General features: G+C 43.8%; 1 protein-coding gene across 2 annotated transcripts in view; it reads right to left on the reverse strand.

Annotated features, from left to right (window-relative positions):
* CACNB3 (calcium voltage-gated channel auxiliary subunit beta 3) overlaps positions 1-22,616 on the reverse strand; it is a 292,862-nt gene that overhangs the window by 207,641 nt on the left and 62,605 nt on the right. The gene's annotated exons all lie outside the window — the stretch shown is intronic.

A 22,616-nucleotide genomic window follows, 5' to 3' on the forward strand; every position in this document is an offset into this window, starting at 1 on the left:
TGCGTCGATTTCCCATTGATATACAGCAGATTTGATCACTGCATTTGAATCCGATGTGAAATCGTTAACGCCAACATTGACCGATCGACTGATGATTTCTATTTGAAATTGGTCGATTCAGTCTATCTGTCCAGGCGGAAATCTTTGCTCGATCGGAGGCGGGCCAGAAACGCGTCGTTAGCGGCGTTCAATTTGGCAACGACAGACACAGCAATACTATCACCTGCGCCCTCTACTGTTTGAATTTCCGCTTGCCACAGGACGTTACAGGAAGTGAAGAGGAGGCGGCGAAGAAGAAAGGGACATCACAGCCCAAGCGACTTGCGCCGGCAGACCGGTATTATCATTGCTGCTGGCTGGGGGAGCAGAAAGCAGGAAGGCTCGGGGCTGGCAAGCAGGCAGCAGCTCCACAGATTGTGAATCGATTGCATGCTGAAATCGATTCAAAATCTGTGTGCAGTGTATGGGCAGCCAATAGATCCCTCTCTGATCAGATTCAATCAGAGAGGGATCTATCTGTTGGTCGATCTGGTGGCAATAAACCAGTGTATGGCAGCCTTTATTATTTTTAGAAAGTGAGCTACTTAAAAGGGAACCTGAAGTGAGAGGAGTGCAGAGGCTGCCATCTTCATTTCCTTATAAGCTATGCCAGTTGCCTCTTGAGTCACACCTGCAACAAGCATGCAGGAAGTGGAGTCAGACCATCTGATCTGCATACTCATTCTGGGCCAGTGACTTATTGTATTAGAGGCAGAGCATCAGCACCGAAGTCAGGCAACTGGCATTGTTTTTTAGAGAATGAAGATGGCAGCCTCTTTATTCCTTTCACTTCAGGTTCCCTTCAATCCCTGTCTCTATGTTGCAATACTAATGGTCCAATCTCATCTGCATGCTTAATTTCCATCCATGCTGTTCCCCGTACCAGGTTATTTTATCAACTGTGCAGGAAATAGAAGAACTCTCCATTGAAATAAATGAAGAGGCCATTTACCATCTGACTTGTAGCTCCACCCAGCAGGTTGAGGGAGCAGCAGCACATTATGGAAACAGATACTGGGTGCAGGAAGGTCCCTGGAGCTTTCAGGCACAGTTGGGAGCATATGTTGTTGAATACATTTGAGGGCTGTATTGGTGACTATCTATTGAATTATATACATGAATGACTTTGACTCTAGTAGCTTTCATAGGTTGTCCCAGAGCACAGAGTCCAATTAGCCACTGGTCTTCACCAGAGCATCCCACAAGGGTTAGTGGGCCAATAGTGGACAGGGGAGTTCATTTCTGCAAGTGACTAGCAGGTCATGGCCCTTGACATTGCCTCACCAGGTGACACTGCAATGTGAAGATGTGAAAAGCTGAGGTTCAGACTGGTGAGTATCAAAGACAGTCATGTTAGACAGAATCAAGGTCATAAACCAGGCTTTCTCAACCAGGGTCCATAAACCAGGCTTTCTAAACCAGGGTCCCTTAAAGGGAACCAGAGATGAATTAGGAAAAAGATTTTATACATACCTGGGGTTTCCTCCAGCCCCATCTGCCTGGATCGCACCCACGCCGCCGTCCTCCGCTGACCACAGCTACGAGACCGGGTCCCATCACAGACGTCATCTGAGCCAGCCAACGGAGGACATGTGCGCCCTCTACGGTCCTCTCCATCGGCTGCTGGAGAGATACGCAAACAGTGCACTTCTCTTACGCTAGACTGGGTCCGACTGACGGAAGTGCGGGGACCCGGTTCTCGTAGCTGCAGGCAGCGGAGGACAGCGGCGTGGGAGCAATCCAGGCAGATGGGACTGGAGGAAGCCCCAGGAATGTATAAAATATTTTTCCTTATTCATCTCTGGTTCACTTTAAGTACTCTGCAGGTGTTCCTTGGCATTTTCCCCCCATCTTGGGGGAAGTGTAATAGAGCACATTATAATAGGGGGTACGGTGAAAAGAAGCACTAAATTGGGGGTCAGAATAATAATGAGCACATTAATAAAAAGCACTAGGATAAGGAGACAGTATGAGTGGCAGTGTAATAGGCGGTAGTGAAATAAACAGCCTCACCTACTTTTAAAGACCATGCCTCCTACAAAATAAATGCAGGGGTTCCTCAAGATCAAAAAATTGTTTGCAGGGGTTCCTTGAGATCCAAAAATTATTAGCAGGGTTCCTCCTGGTTAAAAAGGTTTAGAAAGGCTGTCATAAACCAAGGTCAGCGAAGGCAGAGATCAAGCAAAGTCGGGTCTCTAGCTGAAGTCAGGGCAGGCAGAGGTCAGACAAAGTCAAGATCAGGCGGGATAAATGACGGCAGTTCAAACAAGGCAAGCCAGCTCAAAGCACAGAACAGGAATAGCTGCAGTGCTAAGTACAGTACTGAAGCTGAAGTGAACTAAAAGAAGCTTTTATGGCGTGTAATCTTTTTGCACATGCGTGAGTTAGCTTCTGAGCACATTTGAGTAAACATTTGCGCATGTGCAAGAACACTTTTGTGCACTGGCACATATAGGCTTATGCAACATATATGAGATGCCAACCACAGACACTTGTACATACGGAAGAGCTGCAAATGAGCAATGGTGAGTATGACAGAATGGCTGATTTGATCAGTGAATTTCCAAATAGAAACAGATTAATTTCAGTTTAAATGATCGATTAGAATTATTTGAATGATCACTTAATTAATATGCCATGCTGGAAAGATGGTGTTATTATTGGATTTGTGGTGATTCGGTGTACAGGTAAAACTCGAAACATTAGAATATCATGCAAAAGTCCATTTATTTTAGTAATTCAACTTACGTGAAACTAATACATGAACTATACTCATTACATGCAAAGAGAGATATTTCATACCTTTATTTGTTATAATTTTGATGATTATGGCTTACAGCTTATGAAAACCCCAAAATCTAAATCTCATACCATTAGAATATTGTAGAACTGTTCAATATTCTAGGCTCAAAGTGTCACACTGTAATCAGCTAATTAATCCAAAACACTTGCAAAGTGTAACGATTGTGGAATTATCTCCGTGGTCAGCGCACAACCTGCGTGCCGACACCACCTCCACAAACGTTTGGATAAGAGAACCCAGCTAAGGTGCGGATGCACCCGTAGAGAGGTATTCCAACCAGCAGATGGAGCTGTGGAGTGCAGAGGAACAGATCCTCTGCACAGCCACAGATGCCAGTAAGGATTGTACGTAATGGGGCAATACAGAGCAGGATAGTTTCTCTCGAGGGAGAGAGCACAGAGACAGAATGTATGTATGTCTACCAATCTAGTCGCCGCCCGGCGACGGTCGACACACAACAGTGAAAACTAAAGTGTGAATGCAATCGCAAGAGTGGCGATTGCCAACAGTGACACAAGACAGAGTAAAGGTTAAACACAGGAGCAGAGCGAAAGGCACAGCAAATCATACAATGAGAATGACAAAGAAAATAACAAACGCAATACCTAAACGCGGTCACCGCGCGTTAGGCGCAACAGCGACAATCGAGTTTACGGCGCGGTCTCCGCACGATAAGCGCAACAGAGACAAGCACGCCACCCTGACTAACGAATGACCACAAATGAACAAATAACAGAAACGCTTGCTAAACGGCTGCCTTACCTCAAGCAAACGCAAGCGTTTTCTCCAGACAGACAGACGAACGAACAACAGGAATAGGTCAGATAAGATCCACCGCTCTTCCCCCAGAGCGAGTGTGATCCGGGTTCAGGGACAGGACAGGAAGGATCCACTGCTCTTTCCGCCAGAGTGAGTGTGAACCAAGTAGAGAAACAGAGCTAGCAGGATCCACAGCTCTTTTCCACCAGAGCAAGTGTGATCCGAGTACAGGAATAGGCCTAGCAGGATCCACTGCTCTTTCCGCCAGAGCGAGTGCGATCCATACGGCAAGACAGACAGATGGAGCAGCCAGTAGCAACCGCAGCTCTGGCCTACACTCCCAGACAGACAGAACGATTCCTTGTCGACCGCCGCTGGCGACAAGGCAATCGAGACAGAGAGGGATAACAAGGCAATACAAATAATACAACAGGACTGCACTAGAAGGAATGCCCAGTGCAGTCCCCAGGAATTACTCTAAGATAATCTTAGCAAACGACAGCAAGGCTGACACTCTGGGAGTGTTTGCTGGAACAAACCTTCATGACCAGCAAAGGACTCTGGGAGAACATGGTATTTATACTGCAAGCCTTCAGAGGAGGCAACTAGGCAATTTGCATAACCAGTATATGCAAATTCCTCAGCAGCAGAGCAGGTCTGAAGCTTGCAAAGTAAAGACAGGTCTCTTATCCAGAGACCTGCATCCCACAGACTTAAGGAATGGTCAAACAGCTGTCTGCCTGTGCAGACAGCTGAGCAGATCATTACAGTCCCCCCCCCCCCCCCCCCTCCCTCTAGAGACGGCTTCCAGACGTCTCTCAAAACTGATATTAGCAAAAGACTCTGACTGAAGACTCATGAAGGTCGGGACAGCCCGACAAGGCCCAATTCCAGAGTCAATGCTCCCGAAACCGACCTCGTCGAAAGCAGAAGCCACCGAAACATGCCCATCAGTACTTCAAGTCTCAGCGTAACACCCATCAGAACTGTGAATGCCAGAGAAGAACCCATCGACACCCTCCGAGCAATGCCCGCCACCTTCCAGGGACCGTCCAAAAATACCAAACCTGCCACAATACCTATCTGTCCCTTTCCACAGAGAAACCACTGTTGATCTCATCCAGGGTACCAGGAAATATTTCTCCCAGAATCTCCCAGAACACTTTGAAGCTCCGCAGAGATCCCAAGAGGGCAGAACGATCACCAGGCTCATATGGAGAACTACCAAGAACCTCTATGGAACCCATGACAATTCCAGATTCAGGATTACCAGGACAAGCATCATGATCAGGGCTTTCAGGGACCACTTCTGGGCATGCAGACAGGCAGGCAATATCAGAACATGTTTCCACCGAGGAAGCATCTGAGCATGCTGGCAACCGAGACACACTTGGGCTTTCTGGGTCACAGAGCGCATCGGGGTACACTAGCACAAGAGAACCCTCAGGACACGTCGAGGAACTGCCAACCTCAGAGTCCGTCACGACACGATCAAAACCAAAACTGGGCAGAGAATCATCACGAGTAGTGGTCACAAGCACTGGACTTTCAAAAGAAGACTTGGACTCCAACTTAGAAATTTCTGTGACTGTACTGGAATCTAACCAACACACATCATTGACTACGCATGACTGAAGCTCCACGAGAGCTGCAAAAGTAGTCAATATAGCAGCGATGCCTACTGAAGTGGGCAATACAAATAATACACCCGGACTGCACTAGAAGGAATGCCCAGTGCAGTTCCCAGGAATTACTCTAAGATAATCTTAGCAAACGACAGCAAGGCTGACACTCTGGGAGTGTTTGCAGGAACAAACCTTTATGACCAGCAAAGGACTCTGGGAGAACATGGTATTTATACTGCAAGCCTTCAGAGGAGGCAACTAGGCAATTTGCATAACCAGTATATGCAAATTCCTCAGCAGCAGAGCAGGTCTGAAGCTTGCAAAGTAAAGACAGGTCTCTTATCCAGAGACCTGCATCCCACAGACTTAAAGAAGAACTCCAGTGAAAATAATGTAATAAAAAAAGTGCTTCATTTTTACAATAATTATGTATAAATGATTTAGTCAGTGTTTGCTCATTGTAAAATCTTTCCTCTCCCCGATTTACATTCTAACATGTATCATATGGTGACATTTTTACTGTGGGCAGGTTATGTAGCTGCCTCTAGCTGTTTTGGCCGTTAGACACAGCTGTAAGCAGCTATTTCCTGTCTCTGAACATTGTTACATTGTAGCAGTTTGCCAGGAGCACCGCGGTCCTCAGAGCTTCTTGTGGGAGGGGTTTCACCACAATATCAGTCATACAGCGCCCCCTGATGGTCTGTTTGTGAAAAGCAATATATTTCTCATGTAAAAGGGGGTATCAGCTACTGATTGGGATAAAGTTAAATTCTTGGTTGGAGTTTCTCTTTAAGGAATGGTCAAACAGCTGTCTGCCTGTGCAGATAGCTGAGCGGATCATTACACAAAGAGTTCCTAATTCATATACAGGTAGTCCCCGGCTAATGAACGAGATAGGGACTGTAGGTTCGTTCTTAATAACCTGAATCTGTTCTTAAGTCGGAACATTGTGCCATCTCTGTCCCCTGTATCTCCTCTGTGCCCACCTTTGCCTCCAGTGTCTCTCTCTGTGTCACCTCTGCCCTCTGTGCCTGCTTATACAAGTTTAAAAGCCATTCTTTCTTTGAATTTTTTAAAATTGATTTTCTCAAAAACTACAAGTCCAAGTTGAATTTTTTTTTTCAACTTGTTCCCATGGAAACACAGAATCCATGCCGTTCGTATCGGCGGGTCGTTTGTAATTCGGGCGTTCGTAAGTCAGGGACTACCTGTACTCGTTTTCACCTTTTAAAGCCAACCCTCCTCTAGGGGATACTTACCTCAGGAGGGGGAAGCCTCTGGATCCTAATGAAGCTTCCCCCATCCGCCTTCGTCCCAGCACTGTGGCTCCCTGAACAGTGTCGTGGTACACGTTTACCTACCGCGGTCCGGTACCTATGCAGTAGCGGCTTTCCTTTCGTGCTCAGGCAGAAATAGCCAAACCCAATTGGGTCCGCTCCACTGTTTAGTAGAGTGGACCGATCAGGTTCAGCTAGGTTCCCCAGAGTGGAATTTTTTTTTTTGTTACAGATCCCCTTTAAGTTGAATTATTGAAATAAATGGACTTTTGCACAAAATTTTGATTTTTTGACTTTCACCTGTATGTAATAGGTTTGTCACTTGCATCATCCTGTGTAGGATTACAATTAGGGGATAAATGTACTGTATGATTACACCTATCCTTTAAAGGTACTGTGCAGCCTGTAGTAATATGTTTTAAATTGACAAAAATCATGTTTGCTGAATGCTGATCTATAAGCAGTCATATTCATGCCCATGGAGAAAGTACTGTATGCTTTACTTGAATCAGTCACCAGCCAGGCAACTCTCACCTCATCTCATGTACAGTCATGGCCATTCCAACAATTATTTATCATTGCAGCATATAATTATTTCTCTTTCGCCCATGCCCACAAATATTAACTACAGTGCCATAGGCTGCAAACGTATTTGCAATGATGCGCACAGCAGACACAAGAACATTAAAGCCTGATACACACATTCAATTTTTATTGACCAATCACTGGCTAATTTTACCACATCCATGTAGTATGAGGGATAACAGATTGTGAATACTCTAAACAGATTGTGCAAGTAAGCTCCCATACTATATTAAAGTGGTACCATTAGTGAGTGAAGCTATATACTGTATTTTTTGGACTATAAAACTCACTTTTTCTCCCCCAGAAGTGGGGGAAAAAGTCACTGTCTGGTTCCTGATCACTGGGAGTTCCTGACTTGTGAACGCTGCCAATACAAACCTCCAACCCGCAGCAATATTGGGGAATCCCTATACTGTGCCTATGCAGAGGAGGACATAGGGGGACAAACTGAGGAGGACACAGAGGGGCATAGAGGAGGACACAGGAGGACACATGGGGAACACAGGAGGACACAAGGGGCTTTTGTCCTCTAAACCTAGGGGCGTCTTATGGTCAGGAGCATCTTACAGTCCAAAAAATACGGTAAATAAAAAATAATAATAATACAGTCCTGGGCAGACTTTGCAGTCGGCTACAGGTTCTACAGCAGGGATGGGCTGCACCTTAATGGGGAGGGTGCAGCTGCATTGGGGGAGAAGATGGCTAAACGGTTGGAGGAGATTTTAAAGGGACTCCGAGCAGTGCAGAAACCATGGAAAGATGCATATCAGTTTAAAGCTCTCTTTCTCCTCTTTCCAATGATATATAAACCACCGCCCTGCGTCTTTTAGTTTTCGCTATTTTCGCGATTGAAATTGCCGCGGCCGCGATTTCGATCGTGAAAATAGAGAAAACTAAAAGGCGTAGGGCAACAATTTAGGTGTCATCAGAAAGAGGAGAAAGAGAGCTTTAAAATGATATGCATCAAGCCATAGTTATATTGTATTACACAGGACGACACTTTCCCCAGTGTCAGCAGCTCCATTCTGCTGAATGCAGCTGCTGACTTTGAGAAAAAGTGTAATACAATATAACTATGGCAAGATGGATATCATTTTAAAGCTCTCTTTCTCCTCTTTCTGACGACACCTAAATCGTTGCCCTACGCCTTTTAGTTTTCTCTATTTTCGCGATCGAAATCGCAGCCGCGGCAATTTCAATCGCGAAAATAGCGAAAACTAAAAGACGCAGGGCGGTGGTTTATATATCATTGGAAAGAGGAGAAAGAGAGCTTTAAACTGATGTGCATCTTTCCATAGTTTCTGCACTGCTCGGAGTCCCTTTAAACTAGGATCTGGGGGGAGGCGGGAGGATAAAGTCTCAATATGTAGACAAGATAAGGTAAAAAGACAGTGGGAGCCTAACATTATGGGGGGTGGAGAGGGGGGTGGGGACAGTGTAAAGATTAAGGAGGTTGGTAAAACTTCAAGTAGCCCATTTCGTGTAAACAAAATTGGTAAATGTGTTGGTAAAAATATAAAGTGCATGGTAACCAATGCTCGGAGCCTTGCAAATTGAATAGACGAACTAGAGTTCATTCTGAATGACAAAGGCTATGACATTGTGGGAATAACCGAGACATGGATGGATGAAAGCCATGACTGGATAGCTAATTTAAAAGGATACAATGTGTTTAGGAGGGATAGAACAGGGAAAAAAGGTGGAGGGGTTTGTCTCTTTGCTAAGAATTCTTTTACAGCTGTCCTCAACGATGAGATGGAGGAAGATTGCGAAGATGTGGAGTCCGTTTGGGTAAATATTCATGGTGGAAATAAAAGTTGCCAATTGCTTATTGGGGTATGCTACAGACCACCTCTTATTAATGAAGCTGCAGAACTGCGATTACTACAGCAGATTGAAAAAGCTGCAAGTAAAAATGAGGTCATAATTATGGGCGACTTCAACTTTCCAGACATTGACTGGGGTATTGAGGCTAGTGCTACCCATTCTGGTAAAAGCAGCAGATTTCTGGCAGCACTACAGGACAATTACTTGACTCAAATGGTAACGGAACCAACTAGGGGGAATGCGTTACTGGATCTGATCATTTCTAATAGACCAGATAATGTATCAAATGTGCAGGTTCAAGAACATTTGGGAAATAGTGATCACAACATGATAACGTTTGATCTGGTTACTGATAGGCCATGGGGCAGCGGGACCACTAAAACTATGAATTTTAGAAAAACAAAGTTCAATCAAATTAGGCAGGCACTAAGTTTGGTGAACTGGGATAATGTACTACAAGGGAAGGACACTGAAGGGAAATGGCAAGCTTTTAAACGTATTCTCAATCAATATTGTAGTATGTATATCCCATATGGAAACAAAATGTCTAGGAATAAAAAAAGGCCTCTATGGATGAATAGAAAGGTTAGGGATAAAATGAAGAGGAAAAAGAATGCCTATAAGGTCCTAAAACAGGAGGGGACTGAGGCTGCAATAAGCAATTATAAGGAGTGCAATAAAAATTGTAAAAAAGAAATTAGGCTGGCAAAGATCGAAGCTGAAAATCAAATCGCTAGGGATATCAAATCAAACCCAAAAAAGTTTTACAAGTACATCAGCTCTAAAAAAAGAAAGGTTGACTGTATAGGAATCCTAAAGGATGAGGGTGGGAACTCAATGGTGGATGACCAAGGTAAGGCCGAGTTAGTAAATGCTTTCTTTGCTTCTGTCTTCACAAAGGAAACAACACTGTTGCAAATTACAGAGGCAGAAGAGTCTCAATCTTCTAACTGTAATATTAAATACTTAACGCAGGAAGAAGTAAAGGCAAGACTAAATAAATTAAAAATAGACAAGGCACCTGGCCCGGATGGCATGCATCCTCGGGTCCTAAGAGAATTAAGTTCAGTTATAGCTAAGCCCCTTTATCTTATCTTTTGTGACTCTCTTGCAACTAGCAGAGTCCCATTGGATTGGCGTACAGCCCACGTTTTCCCATTATTTAAGAAGGGCAAAAAATCTGATCCAGGAAATTACAGACCTGTAAGCTTAACATCAGTTGTATGCAAACTATTTGAGGGGTTACTAAGAGATACTATACATGACTTCATAGTAGAAAATAATCTTATTTCTCAGCATCAACATGGGTTTACTAAAGACAGGTCCTGTTTGACTAACATGCTCAGCTTTTATGAGGTAGTGAATGCTAATATGGATATTGGGAATGCTGTAGATGTGATATATTTGGACTTTGCAAAGGCCTTCGACACTGTTCCCCACAGAAGTCTGGTGCAAAAGTTGAGGATGCAAGGACTGGGGAAGAGTTTGTGTGCATGGATAGGGAACTGGCTAATGGACAGAAAACAAAGAGTTGTGGTCAATGGATCGTACTCAAAATGGGAGACTGTTAGCAGTGGGGTCCCACAGGGGTCTGTACTGGGTCCAGTGCTCTTCAATTTATTTATTAATGACCTAGTAGATGCAGTAGTGAGCAATGTTGCTATTTTTGCAGATGATACAAAATTGTGCAGAATCATCAACTCTCAGGAAGATAGTGTCATATTGCAACAGGATCTGGATAGGATGGCTATATGGGCACATACATGGCAGATGAAATTCAATGTTGACAAATGTAAAGTCATGCATTTTGGTCGTACCAATGGTCTAGCACCATACAAAATAAATGGGATACAGTTGGGAACATCAAACTTGGAGAAGGACTTAGGAGTACTCATCGACAACAAGTTAAATAATCATACTCAATGCCAAGCCGCTGCAGCTAAAGCGAACAAAATTTTGGGATGCATTAAAAGGGAAATAAAAACTCGAGATGCTAGCATAATATTGCCCCTGTTTAACTCTCTAGTAAGGCCACATCTGGAATATGGAATTCAGTTCTGGGCACCACATTACAAAAAAGATATTGCAGTTTTAGAGCAGGTACAGAGACGAGCTACAAAATTGATACGTGGGATGGAAGGTCTCGCTTACCAAGAAAGGTTAGATAAACTGGGTTTATTTAGTCTAGAGAAAAGACGCCTTAGAGGAGATCTAATTAACATGTATAAATACATCAGAGGGCAATATAATAGCTTGGCGGATGAGCTTTTTGTCCCTAGGCCTTCTCAAAGGACTAGAGGACATGAGATGCGCATGGAGGAAAAACGTTTTAGCCATTTATTTAGGAAAGGGTTCTTTACAGTAAGAGTGATTAAGATGTGGAATGCATTGCCACAGGAAGTCGTTATGGCAAACTCTATACCTGCATTTAAAGGGGGCTTAGATGCTTTCCTTGCATTGAAAGACATCCATGGCTACAATTACTAGGTTATGCCTAATGATGTTGATCCAGGGATTTTATCTGATTGCCATCTGGAGTCAGGAAGGAATTTTTCCCTTTTGGGGCTAATTGGACCATGCCTTGTGGGGTTTTTTTTGCCTTCCTCTGGATCAACAGGGGTATGTGGGGGACGGGCTGGAGATGTACTTTGTACTGGTTGAACTCGATGGACGTATGTCTTTTTTAAACCAAAATAACTATGTAACAGTCTGAGCAGATTAGCTGTATGCTTGTTTCAGAGGTGTGATTCAGACACTATTGATGCCTGAAAGATTAGCAGGATGCCAGGCAACTGGTATTGTTTGAAAGGAGAGAAATATGGCAACCTCCATATCCCACAGTTCAGGTGTCCTTTAAACAACTCTGTGATAAGCAGCCGTTTTTTTTACACACTGCCTACATCTAGCACAAAGTGACAATCCCCTTTAAGTTATTCTTAAACAGACCAGATATTGCACATACTGATTGCAAATCACAAATGTAGCAATTTCCAGCAACAACTTATTTGTATTCAGTTCTGGCATCAACAATAAAAAATAAAATGTAATTGAAGCTTGCCATAAATTACTGCTTTGCAGCTGCACAGTGTGAGAAGCCAGTTAATTAGGCTTCTTATGACTGACACAGATCATTATGTAAAGAGGGTTTAAAAGCAGATTTTCCCTTAGCATTAAAGGGGAAGAACCTTTTTAATTCGCCTAAAAATATCAGCGGGTTAATCTAACCATTTAACTGAAGATAAAACAGGAATAAATGGTTGCTTAGATACACAAGATGTTAGACTTGCCGGTTTGGGCAAAGTCATTTTACAGATATGAGAATGTCTTGAGCAATAGTTTTAGTGGATCCATAATCAGAGTTTAAGTCCTCTCCCTCCAGACCACACCACACCACTGCTTCTACCAGTAAAGGGAAGACATAACCTACTTAGGAGAATCAGCTGTTCCTGGGACCCAAGACTTTCCAGGCATCACCACTAAAAGCTGTCTGCCATCATCAGCTATATGGAAAGATAGAAAAAGCTGACCAGGAATTCTGATGCCATCATCAAAGGTCACACTGCCAGGGGCCAGAGTTTGGTGGAATGGGTGGTAGGGTCTTAAAATGTGACAACTCTTTATTGAGGTGGTATAAAGCTCACTATAGCAGCCAATTGTAATATATGTAACTGCTCTCAATTCCATAAAGTAGCAGTGGAAGATATATTTTTTTTTCTTTATCTTTAGGTTGGAAGGATTAAAAACCTCATACCATCCAAAAATAAATACATGAGACAAAGTAAAGTCTCTGTGGTGTTTAAAATGGAACAGTTAATTTTAACGCAATGGCTACCCTCGCCCCTCAGTAGTACCATAGTTTGCAGTGTCACTGGGGTATGTAAGTTTAACTTTGGCCGAATGCAGCAATGGGCCAGGGGGATGATGGCAAGGGGCACGACAATCGGTAAGCCTAGAAGTAGTAAAGTTAGTGTTAGATGTAGTGGCAGGAAGGTTAGTGTTTGGTGTAGGGACAGGAAGCTTAGTGTTAAGTGTAGCGGCAGGAAGGTTAGTGTTAGGCATAATAGCAGTGGGGTTAGGTGTAGAGGCAGGAAGGTTAGTGTTAGACGTAATAGCAGTGAGGTTAGGTTTAGAGGCAGGAAGGTTAAGAAGGTTAGTGGTAGATGTAATGGCAGGAAGGTTAGTGCTAGGTGTAGGGACAGGAAGCTTAGTGTTAGGTGTTGCGGCAGGAAGGTTAGTGTTGGGTGTAATAGCAATGAGGCTAGGTGTAGAGACAGGAAGGTTAGTGTTAGGCAAAATAGCAGTGAGGTTAGGTGTAGAAGCAGGAAGGTTAAGAAAGTTAGTGGTAGATGTAGTGGCAGGAAGGTTAGTGTTAGGCGTAATAGCAGTGAGGTCAGGTGTAGAGGCATATAGGTTAGTGTTAGGCGTAATAGCAGTGAGATTAGGTGTAGAGGCAGGAAAGTTAGTGCTAGGCGTAATAGCAGTGAGGTTAGGTGTAGAGGCATGAAGGTTAGTGTTAGGCGTAATAGCAGTGAGGTTAGGTGTAGAGGCAGGAAAGTTAGTGCTAGGTGTAATAGCAGTGAGGTTAGGTGTAGAGGCAGGAAGGTTAAGAAGGTTAGTGTTAGGTGTGTGGGCAGTAGGGTTAGTGTTAGATGTAGTGGCAGAAAGGTTAGTGTGAGGTGTAGTGGCAGGAAGGTTAGTGTTAGGTGTAGTGGCAGGAAGGTTAGTGTTAGGTGTAGTGGCAGGAAGGTTAGTGTTAGGTGTAGTGGCAGGAAGGTTAGTGTTAGATGTAGGGGCAGGAAGGTTAGTGTTAGGTGTAGTGGCAGTGAGGTTAGTGTTGGGCGTAATAGCAGTGAGGTTAGGTGTAGTGGCAGGAAGGTTAGTGTTAGGCGTAATAGCAGTGAGGTTAGGTGTAGAGGCATGAAGGTTAGTGTTAGGCGAGGCGTAATAGCAGTGAGGTTAGGTGTAGAGGCAGGAAAGTTAGTGCTAGGCGTAATAGCAGTGAGGTTAGGTGTAGAGGCAGAAAGGTTAAGAAGGTTAGTGGTAGATGTAATGGCAGGAAGGTTAGTGTTAGGTGTAGGGACAGGAAGCTTAGTGTTAGGTGTAGCGGCAGGAAGGTTAGTGTTAGGCATAAAAGCAGTGGGGTTAGGTGTAGAGGCAGGAAGGTTAGTGTTAGGCGTAATAGCAGTGAGGTTAGGTGTAGAGGCAGGAAGGTTAGTGTTAGGCGTAATAGCAGTGAGGTTAGGTGTAGAGGCAGGAAAGTTAGTGCTAGGCGTAATAGCAGTGAGGTTAGGTGTAGAGGCAGGAAGGTTAAGAAGGTTAGTGTTAGGTGTGTGGGCAGGAGGGTTAGTGTTAGATGTAGTGGCAGAAAGGTTAGTGTTAGGTGTAGTGGCAGGAAGGTTAGTGTTAGGTGTAGTGGCAGGAAGGTTAGTGTTAGGTGTAGTGGCAGGAAGGTTAGTGTTAGGTGTAGTGGCAGGAAGGTTAGTGTTAGATGTAGGGGCAGGAAGGTTAGTGTTAGGTGTAGTGGCAGTGAGGTTAGTGTTGGGCGTAATAGCAGTGAGGTTAGGTGTAGTGGCAGGAAGGTTAGTGTTAGGCGTAATAGCAGTGAGGTTAGGTGTAGAGGCATGATGGTTAGTGTTAGGCGTAATAGCAGTGAGGTTAGGTGTAGAGGCAGGAAAGTTAGTGCTAGGCGTAATAGCAGTGAGGTTAGGTGTAGAGGCAGAAAGGTTAAGAAGGTTAGTGGTAGATGTAATGGCAGGAAGGTTAGTGTTAGGTGTAGGGACAGGAAGATTAGTGTTAGGTGTAGCGGCAGGAAGGTTAGTGTTAGGCATAATAGCAGTGGGGTTAGGTGTAGAGGCAGGAAGGTTAGTGTTAGGCGTAATAGCAGTGAGGTTAGGTGTAGAGGCAGGAAGGTTAGTGTTAGGCGTAATAGCAGTGAGGTTAGGTGTAGAGGCAGGAAGGTTAAGAAAGTTAGTGGTAGATGTATTGACAGGAAGCTTAGTGTTAGGTGTAGCGGTAGGAAGGTTAGTGTTAGGTGTATTGGCGGGAAGGTTAGTGTAAGGTGTAGGGACAGGAAGCTTAGTGTTAGGTGTAGAGGCAGGAAGGTTAGTGTTAGGTGTAATAGCAGTGAGGCTAGGTGTAGAGGCAGGAAGGTTAGTGTTAGGCAAAAAAGCAGTGAGGTTAGGTGTAGAAGCAGGAAGGTTAATAAAGTTAGTGGTAGATGTAGGGACAGGAACGTTAGTGTTAGGTGTAGTGGCAGGAAGGTTAGTGTTAGGCGTAATAGCAGTGAGGTTAGGTGTAGAGGCAGGAAGGTTAGTGTTAGGCGTTATAGCAGTGAGGTCAGGTGTAGAGGCAGGAAAGTTAAGAAGGTTAGTGTTAGGTGTGTGGGCAGGAGGGTTAGTGTTAGATGTAGTGGCAGAAAGGTTAGTGTGAGGTGTAGTGGCAGGAAGGTTAGTGTTAGGTGTAGTGGCAGGAAGGTTAGTGTTAGGTGTAGTGGCAGGAAGGTTAGTGTTAGGTGTAGTGGCAGGAAGGTTAGTGTTAGGCGTAATAGCAGTGAGGTTAGGTGTAGTGGCATGAAGGTTAGTGCTAGGCGTAATAGCAGTGAAGTTAGGTGTAGAGGCAGGAAGGTTAGTGTGAGGCGTAGTAGCAGTGAGGCTAGGTGTGGAGGCAGGAAGGTTAGTGTTAGGCGTAGTGGTAGGAAGGTTAGTGTTAGGTGTGGTGGCAGGAAGATTAGTGTTAGGTGTAATGGCAGGAACGTTAGTGTTAGGTGAAGTGGCAGGAAGGTTAGTGTTAGGTGTAGTGGCAGGAAGGTTAGTGTTAGATGTAGGGGCAGGAAGGTTAGTGGTAGATGTAGGAGCAGGAAGGTTAGTGTTAGTTGTAGTGGCAGGAAGTTTGTGTTAGTTGTAGTGGCAGGAAGGTTAGTGATAGGCGTAATAGCAGTGAGGTTAGGTGTAGAGGCAGGAAGGTTAGTGTTAGGCGTAACAGCAGTGAGGTTAGGTGTAGAGGCAGGATGGTAAGTGTTAGGTGTAGCGGCAGGAAGGTTAGTGTTAGGTGTAGAGGCAGGAAGGTTGGTGCTAGGTGTAGTGGCAGGAAGGTTAGTGTTAGATGTAGGGGAAGGAAGGTTAGTGTTAGATGTCGGGGCAGGAAGGTTAGTGTTAGATGTAGGGGCAGGAAGGTTAGTGCTAGGTGTAGAGGCAGGAAGGTTAATGTTAGGCGTAATAGCAGTGAGGTTTGGTGTGGAGGCAGGAAGGTTAGTGTTAGGCGTAATAGCAGTGAGGATAGGTGTAGAGGCAGGAAGGTTAGGTTAAGAAGGTTAGTGGTAGATGTAGGGGCAGGAAGGTTAGTGTTAGGTGTAGTGGCAGGAAGGTTAGTGTTGGGCGTAATAGCAGTGAGGTCAGGTGTAGAGGCAGGAAGGTTAGTGTTAGGCGTAACACTACTGTGCTGCAGCTAGGACATTAGCAGGGAGAGGTGGCAGAAGGTGTTTTAATGCTTCAGAAGTTGTAGTAGCCATGTGCACTAGCTGCTGTGATACCAGATTGCCCTGGGCTATTGATTATTTATCCTGATCAGAGTAATTAATCAATAATGCAGGGCAGTCTGCTGTTGCAGAAGCCAGTGATACAGGTGCTGACAGCCGACTTCTGTAGTGAGCAGAGAAGCAAACTTCAGGCAATTTACATTAGCTTGATATCAGGTAAACTTATCTCCCTCACACAATCAGCTCCCCCTCCCACCTTGTTGTCTTCCCAATGACCCTTTCCTTTTTTCAGATTTCAGTGGCTTCTTTTAACAGCATGTCCCTGCCAAACAGCACTGGTGAAGTCTGCAGTCCGATGAGAGTCCTTCCTGCCATTTCTATTCTCCCAACATGCTCTCTGTCTTGTGCCTCTACCTCTTTATCCTCCCCTCCTCCTACGCATCCCCTCTTTAGTATGTCCCTCTTTTCTGACTGTCCTCAGAGGAACTCACAATCTAATCGTACCATAGTCACAGTCTAATGTCCTACCATATTATTATTGTGTATTTATATAGCACTGACATCTTCTGCAGCACTGTACTGTATAGAGTACAGAGTTTCATAATGGTTAGCTCCGTCCACATGCGGAAGACTTATTTTTTTCCCCAAAAATCCCCCCAAATTTGCCGCGAAATGCTCGGCGCCACAACCTGTCAACCCTCCATTGTAAATAATCAGCACCAGGTGTCAAATTCCCTAGGTACCGTATGCCACTGCCTGATGGGCCAACCTGTTGCTGAATCCTGTGTTCTGTACTATTGTCAGTCCGACATCTAAATTGTTGCTTTCAGAACTCCCTTGGTGAGGCACCCAGTCGCCACACCACCTGCTTTATTTGCACCCCGGTCCATTGCCCCCCGATTTTCCCTGTTCTTACACCAGAGCATTTGGGTGGTAAGTCGCAAGAGAGGTTGTCCTCTACATTTTGGTCTAATCTGTACCAGGTTTGTGGCTTTAACCTAGTGAACCAGAACTACTGAAAGGGCTAAAAGAAACCATATATATATTTACTGGTTCTGGTTCATCATGATCTTTTAACACTCAGTTGCCCAAGTCTTACCTCATAGAGTCACATTAATCCATACATAACTCCCAACTTTTGGAGCTAGGAAAAAGGGACACTAAGACAAGCCCCCAGTCACAACTCAAATCAAGTGCAGTGCCTATAAAAAGTGAATGTAGTCATAATGAACTGTGGGCAGAACCAAACATACATGAACCTATATCTGGTGTCCCCCCTCCCCCCTCCTTGAAAAAAATGATGGCTCTAATACCAGACATGGGACATAACAAGATAGATACTGTATTTCCCACAGTAACCATTTCTTAGCTTATATGTAAGCAGAAATATCCCTCACACAATAAGTATGCACAATTTCCCCCCAAAACACATTATTCAGCAGCATATGCACCAAACACATAATCAACAGCACTTTTCCAGAAAAAACATAATTGAGTATTAATGCAAATCAGCATAGCTAAGCAGTGTTCCCCCACAAATGATAAAAAAAATAGGTAGCATATACCCATAAAAGAAACATAATTGGACAACAAATTTCCCCCTGAAAACCCCAAACATACCTTTTGTCTGCAGCCCAGTCTCATAATGATCCCTATGGTGTGCACCTTACAGTTTTCCCTGGGCCCCTAAAAGTCACACTCCACTGTAACTTTATTGCCTGATGGTTGAGTGGCTGCTCCTCCACCCACCCCATAAAGTTTTTCCTGGTAGTCTAGGGGCATACATAAAAAATGGCGCAGGGTGATGCTGATAATGGCATCTTGCTACTAAGGTTATTTAACAGTTTATAAAGGTTCTAAAGCATTAAATAACCTTTGCAATAGGATGTTTTTACCAGCTTCTGTGATACATTACCTGGTCCCGGTGATCCCGTCTCCTCTCCACTTCCTGTTTAGTTTGAAAGAATCCTGCAGCCAACCAATCACCATGTAGGGACTGAAGCTGCATGGTGATTGGCTGGCTGCCTGGCTCATTCAAACTAACAAGTGGAGAGGGAAGTCCAGGAGGAGGTGATCCATCATTTAACCCCTGTCTGTCACACTGAACTTTGTGGCGCACCATTGAAAAAAGCACAGTAAACATAATTTACTGTTTTGAAGTGCAACATTCTGACGAGGTGATAGATAACTACCGGCAGTGCGCCGTGCGCCAGAATGTTGCACTTCAAAATTGTAAATTATATTTACCATGCTTTTCAATGGTGCACCAGAAAGTTGCTATTGCGGCATGCGCCATTTTTTTAGAGGGTTTTAGAGGATCATTTGAAAACACCACAAGTTTAAAAGGGTGCGGCTATCTCCCCTGTTGATTTTAGCGGCTGTACAGCAATCTTGGCGTACACTATATTAAACCGGTGCCAGCTATAATAGCGTCTACAATTTGTAGCTGCTAGAAAAATTAGAAATATGGAGCATATATACTGTATAATCATATAAATAGCTTGTTTATTCATGAGACCAAATGCAAAACCAATCCCTCCCATTAAAACCATGAAACTAGGCTGATTGCCATTGTAGTTCCTGACCCTGACAACTGTATGATCTGGAGTGTACTTCTATAACTGGTCCCAGTGTAATGTCCAAAGATCTTCAGGGCCCTCTTTATGGAGTTAGGATCCTTTGCGGGTAATAAAAGTCACTTAAAAGTATATCTTCAGTCTCCCCCCTCAAACAGTGTGAGCCTCTATTATGCAAGTCATTACGTGCACTATCTGCACAACCCAGACCTTCTGGTGTGGCATACAGATAGGATGCCAGCTATTGCCGGTAATCACATGCACCAAAGTTTGTATAGCGTGTGTCTGCTTTGTGCCTAGAGGGTACTTCTGGTATGGCTGGGCAGAAGCTCAGCACAGGGGTCTGCACTTGTCAGGCTCCTTGAGTTGAAATGCAGAGCGGTATCCTCAATCGTGCGTAGATGCCAAACCACTTCAGATCAGGAAGAGAGTGGAGACATAGGGGGGAGGCCACCTCCATGACTGCAGCCAACCACGTAGGTTGACTGCAGTCATTATTCTGTCTTCCTGGTCTGAAGTAGTTTGGCATCTACGTGCAATGGAGGGGTGGGGGGTAGGGGCTGGTAAGGGTTAGGCACCACCAGGGGTGGGGTTAAAGCAGGCTTTTTCAACCAGGGTTCCCTAGAACCCCAGGGTTCCTTGAGTACTCTGCAGGGGTTCCTTGGCAGTTTCCCCATTGTGGGAGGAGTATGATAGAGCACACTAAAATTGGGAATACAGTAAAAAGAAGCAGTAAATTGGGGGTTAGAATAATAATGAGCACATTATTAAAAAGCACGAGAATAAGGGGACAGTATAATGAGGGGCACTGTAATGGTGACTAGTGAAATAAATGGCCACAACAACTTTTGAAATCCATGCCTCTTGCAAAAAAAAAAAAAAATGCAGGCGTACCTTGAGATCCGAAAATTATTTGCAGGGTTCCTCCAGGGTAAAATGGTTGAGAAAGGCTGGGTAAAGGGATAGGCATCACCAAGGGGGGAACTGGGGGTAGAGTTAACAGTTAGGCACCACCAGGGGTGTGTTAAGAGTTAGTCACCACCAGGGGGGTTTAAGGGATAGGTACCACCAGGAGAGGGTTCTGTGTGAGAGTAGGGACAGGTTAAATCATAGTAAAATATCGGTACATATCGGTACTGATATTTTATTATATGAATGTAGTAGAATATCGGTAAACTACCGATATTCTACTACCATTATCCTGCACCCTTTTAAATATATGGCTTTTTCAGATGTATGCGGGTTTTAGGGTTAGGCGTCAGGAAGTGGGTTTTAGGGTTAGGTGCCAGGAAGGGGGGTCTTAGGGTTAGGCACCATCAAGGGGGTCTTAGGGTTAAGCATTGGTAAAAGGAGGGTTCTGTGTGAGAGTAGGGTTAGGTTTAGTTGTAGTAAAATATCGGTGATATTCACCAATGTTTTACTATGCTTATAATGACTGTAAATATATTTTCATTGTTATAAACAATATTTAGCGATTTTTTTTTTATTACCGTTATTTTAACATATTTATTATTCCATCTCAGATAAAGATGAAGAACAATAAAAATATTGTTATAGACAATATCTTCTATCCATTATTTGATGTATGCGTCTAGTGGTCCTCCCATCCCCATTTAGCTTTCCCTAGTTTGAAACAGCAGTATTCATGTTGGATTAGCATGGCTCTGTTAAAATGCATAGGGCATAGGCACGCTTTACACTCCAGTGGTTCTGGATGCATCCCTGGCTTTTAAGGACATAAAGGAATGATTTACATATGCAGTACTGATGCATCATGGGAGATCTTTATTGCTCACATAAAGTTTACTTCTGGCATTCCGGTTTCTCCCACATCTCCCCAAAAATTCAGTTAATTGTCTTCCCTGAAAAATTGTCTCTAGGCTATGAAGAGCGTATGACTATGGTAGGGGTTAGATTCTGAGCCCCTCTGTTAAGGGACAAGACAATATACTCTGTACAGCGCTGTGGAAAATCTCAGTGCTATATAAATAATAATAAACTAAATGCTGCTAAAAAGGCAATGGATACAAAAATCTATCTGACAGCGTTACAATAATAATACTGCCTAGTTAGTTAAATGTTCCAGTTTTGCACAGAGACGAGACGATGAATAATGGCACAACCATAAGCAATCATACTGCCTGCTTGTTACCCTGCTATATACCTTCCTGTCTGGGAAAAGTGTTTCTAATTCCAAGCCTTGTGTCTAGTCTTGCCTTTCACTTTTTTCCATTATAAGCTTTATCTCTCCAGACACTGGATCCCTCAAACTTCCTGTGATGCACCAGAGTGGTTATGTAATAGCTTTACCTCCTTCAGCTTGCCAAGCAGCAGGAAAACACCACACACACCAAACCTAAAATTAGCCATATCAGAAAGAAGGTCAAACATCCATAATGTTATTAGAAGCATGCTCACTTCTCAAAAAACATTAGCAGACAGTTATTATCTTATATGTAATGTAATAGTCAATTAATTGATGAGCAGATGTTAAATCTGCCCTTGGCTAATCCTAATATGTAAAAGAGTGCAAGTAGTTATCTGGCAGTAAAGTACCACCTGACCATGCATCACCATCTATTTATTCCTTTTACTCATTTGTGTGATGCTGCCACATTTTCCATGGTGCTGAAGGTGGCCAGTAACGATACAATTCGGCAAAGGAACGTTTACGAATGATTATTCGTATGAACGATGAAAATGATTGTTTAGGACCATTAATGGATGAAAATCATTATAGAGATCATTTAAAGTAAAGTTGAAGTGAAAATAAAATTATGAGAAATTGTATCTATAGTCCTACTTCTAAATAGAGAAAACAAGAAAACATTTGTAAAGCTCTTTTCGACCATAGGAATCAAAGCGCATAAGCTTGTTTCAGATCAGTACATTGTTCCGATTTGTGATGTGTTACAGGGCAAAAAGGTATGTGATGAAAAATGCCAGCCTAAAGAGGTGGCTTTTTAGCTTTGATTTATGCCTCCAGAGTTGAAGCTGTCTAGATTGAATGTGGCAAGGTGTCCAAAGAGTAGGGACAGCACGACATAAGGTTCTGGCTCCAAAGGTTGAGTTGAACTCTGGGGGTGATCAAGGTATTAGATCCTGTTGATTTGAGGTTGTGAGAGGTGTGACACAGTTGCAAAAAATCCTTCAGGTATGTAGGGCCTAGGTCATGTAGAAATTTGAATGTTAGCCTGCCAATTTTAAAGAGGATTTTCCATTTTATGTGTAGCCAGTGGACTGAGCAATGGATTGGTATTATGTGGCAATGGTGAGGTTAGCTTGTTAACATTCTTGCTGCAGCATTCTGTACTAGCTGAAGGGGGTGCAAGTCTTTCTTTGGAAGGCCTGCATAGAGGGCATTGCAGTAGTCCAGCCGTGATGTGATGAAGGCGTGAACCAGGGTTGAAAGATCCTCAGAAGGAATGAGGTGCTTAATTTTTGCAATGTTCCTTACATGAAAAAAGGTGTCATTTGATTTCTGAAGTTGAAATCCCATCAATCCGTGTATCCAAGCTGCGCATTGGAGCTAATAAGGACTGAGTTCCCTACCCTAAGTGGTGCTGACTGAGTCTGAAGCTACTTTGCTGCTAGACACTGACCTCGAATGACAAGAACCTCAGTTTTGTCAGCATTTAGTTAAGGCCAGTT

The sequence above is a fragment of the Hyperolius riggenbachi genome, chromosome 2 (assembly GCF_040937935.1).
Source record: "Hyperolius riggenbachi isolate aHypRig1 chromosome 2, aHypRig1.pri, whole genome shotgun sequence".
Taxonomy (NCBI): domain Eukaryota; kingdom Metazoa; phylum Chordata; class Amphibia; order Anura; family Hyperoliidae; genus Hyperolius; species Hyperolius riggenbachi.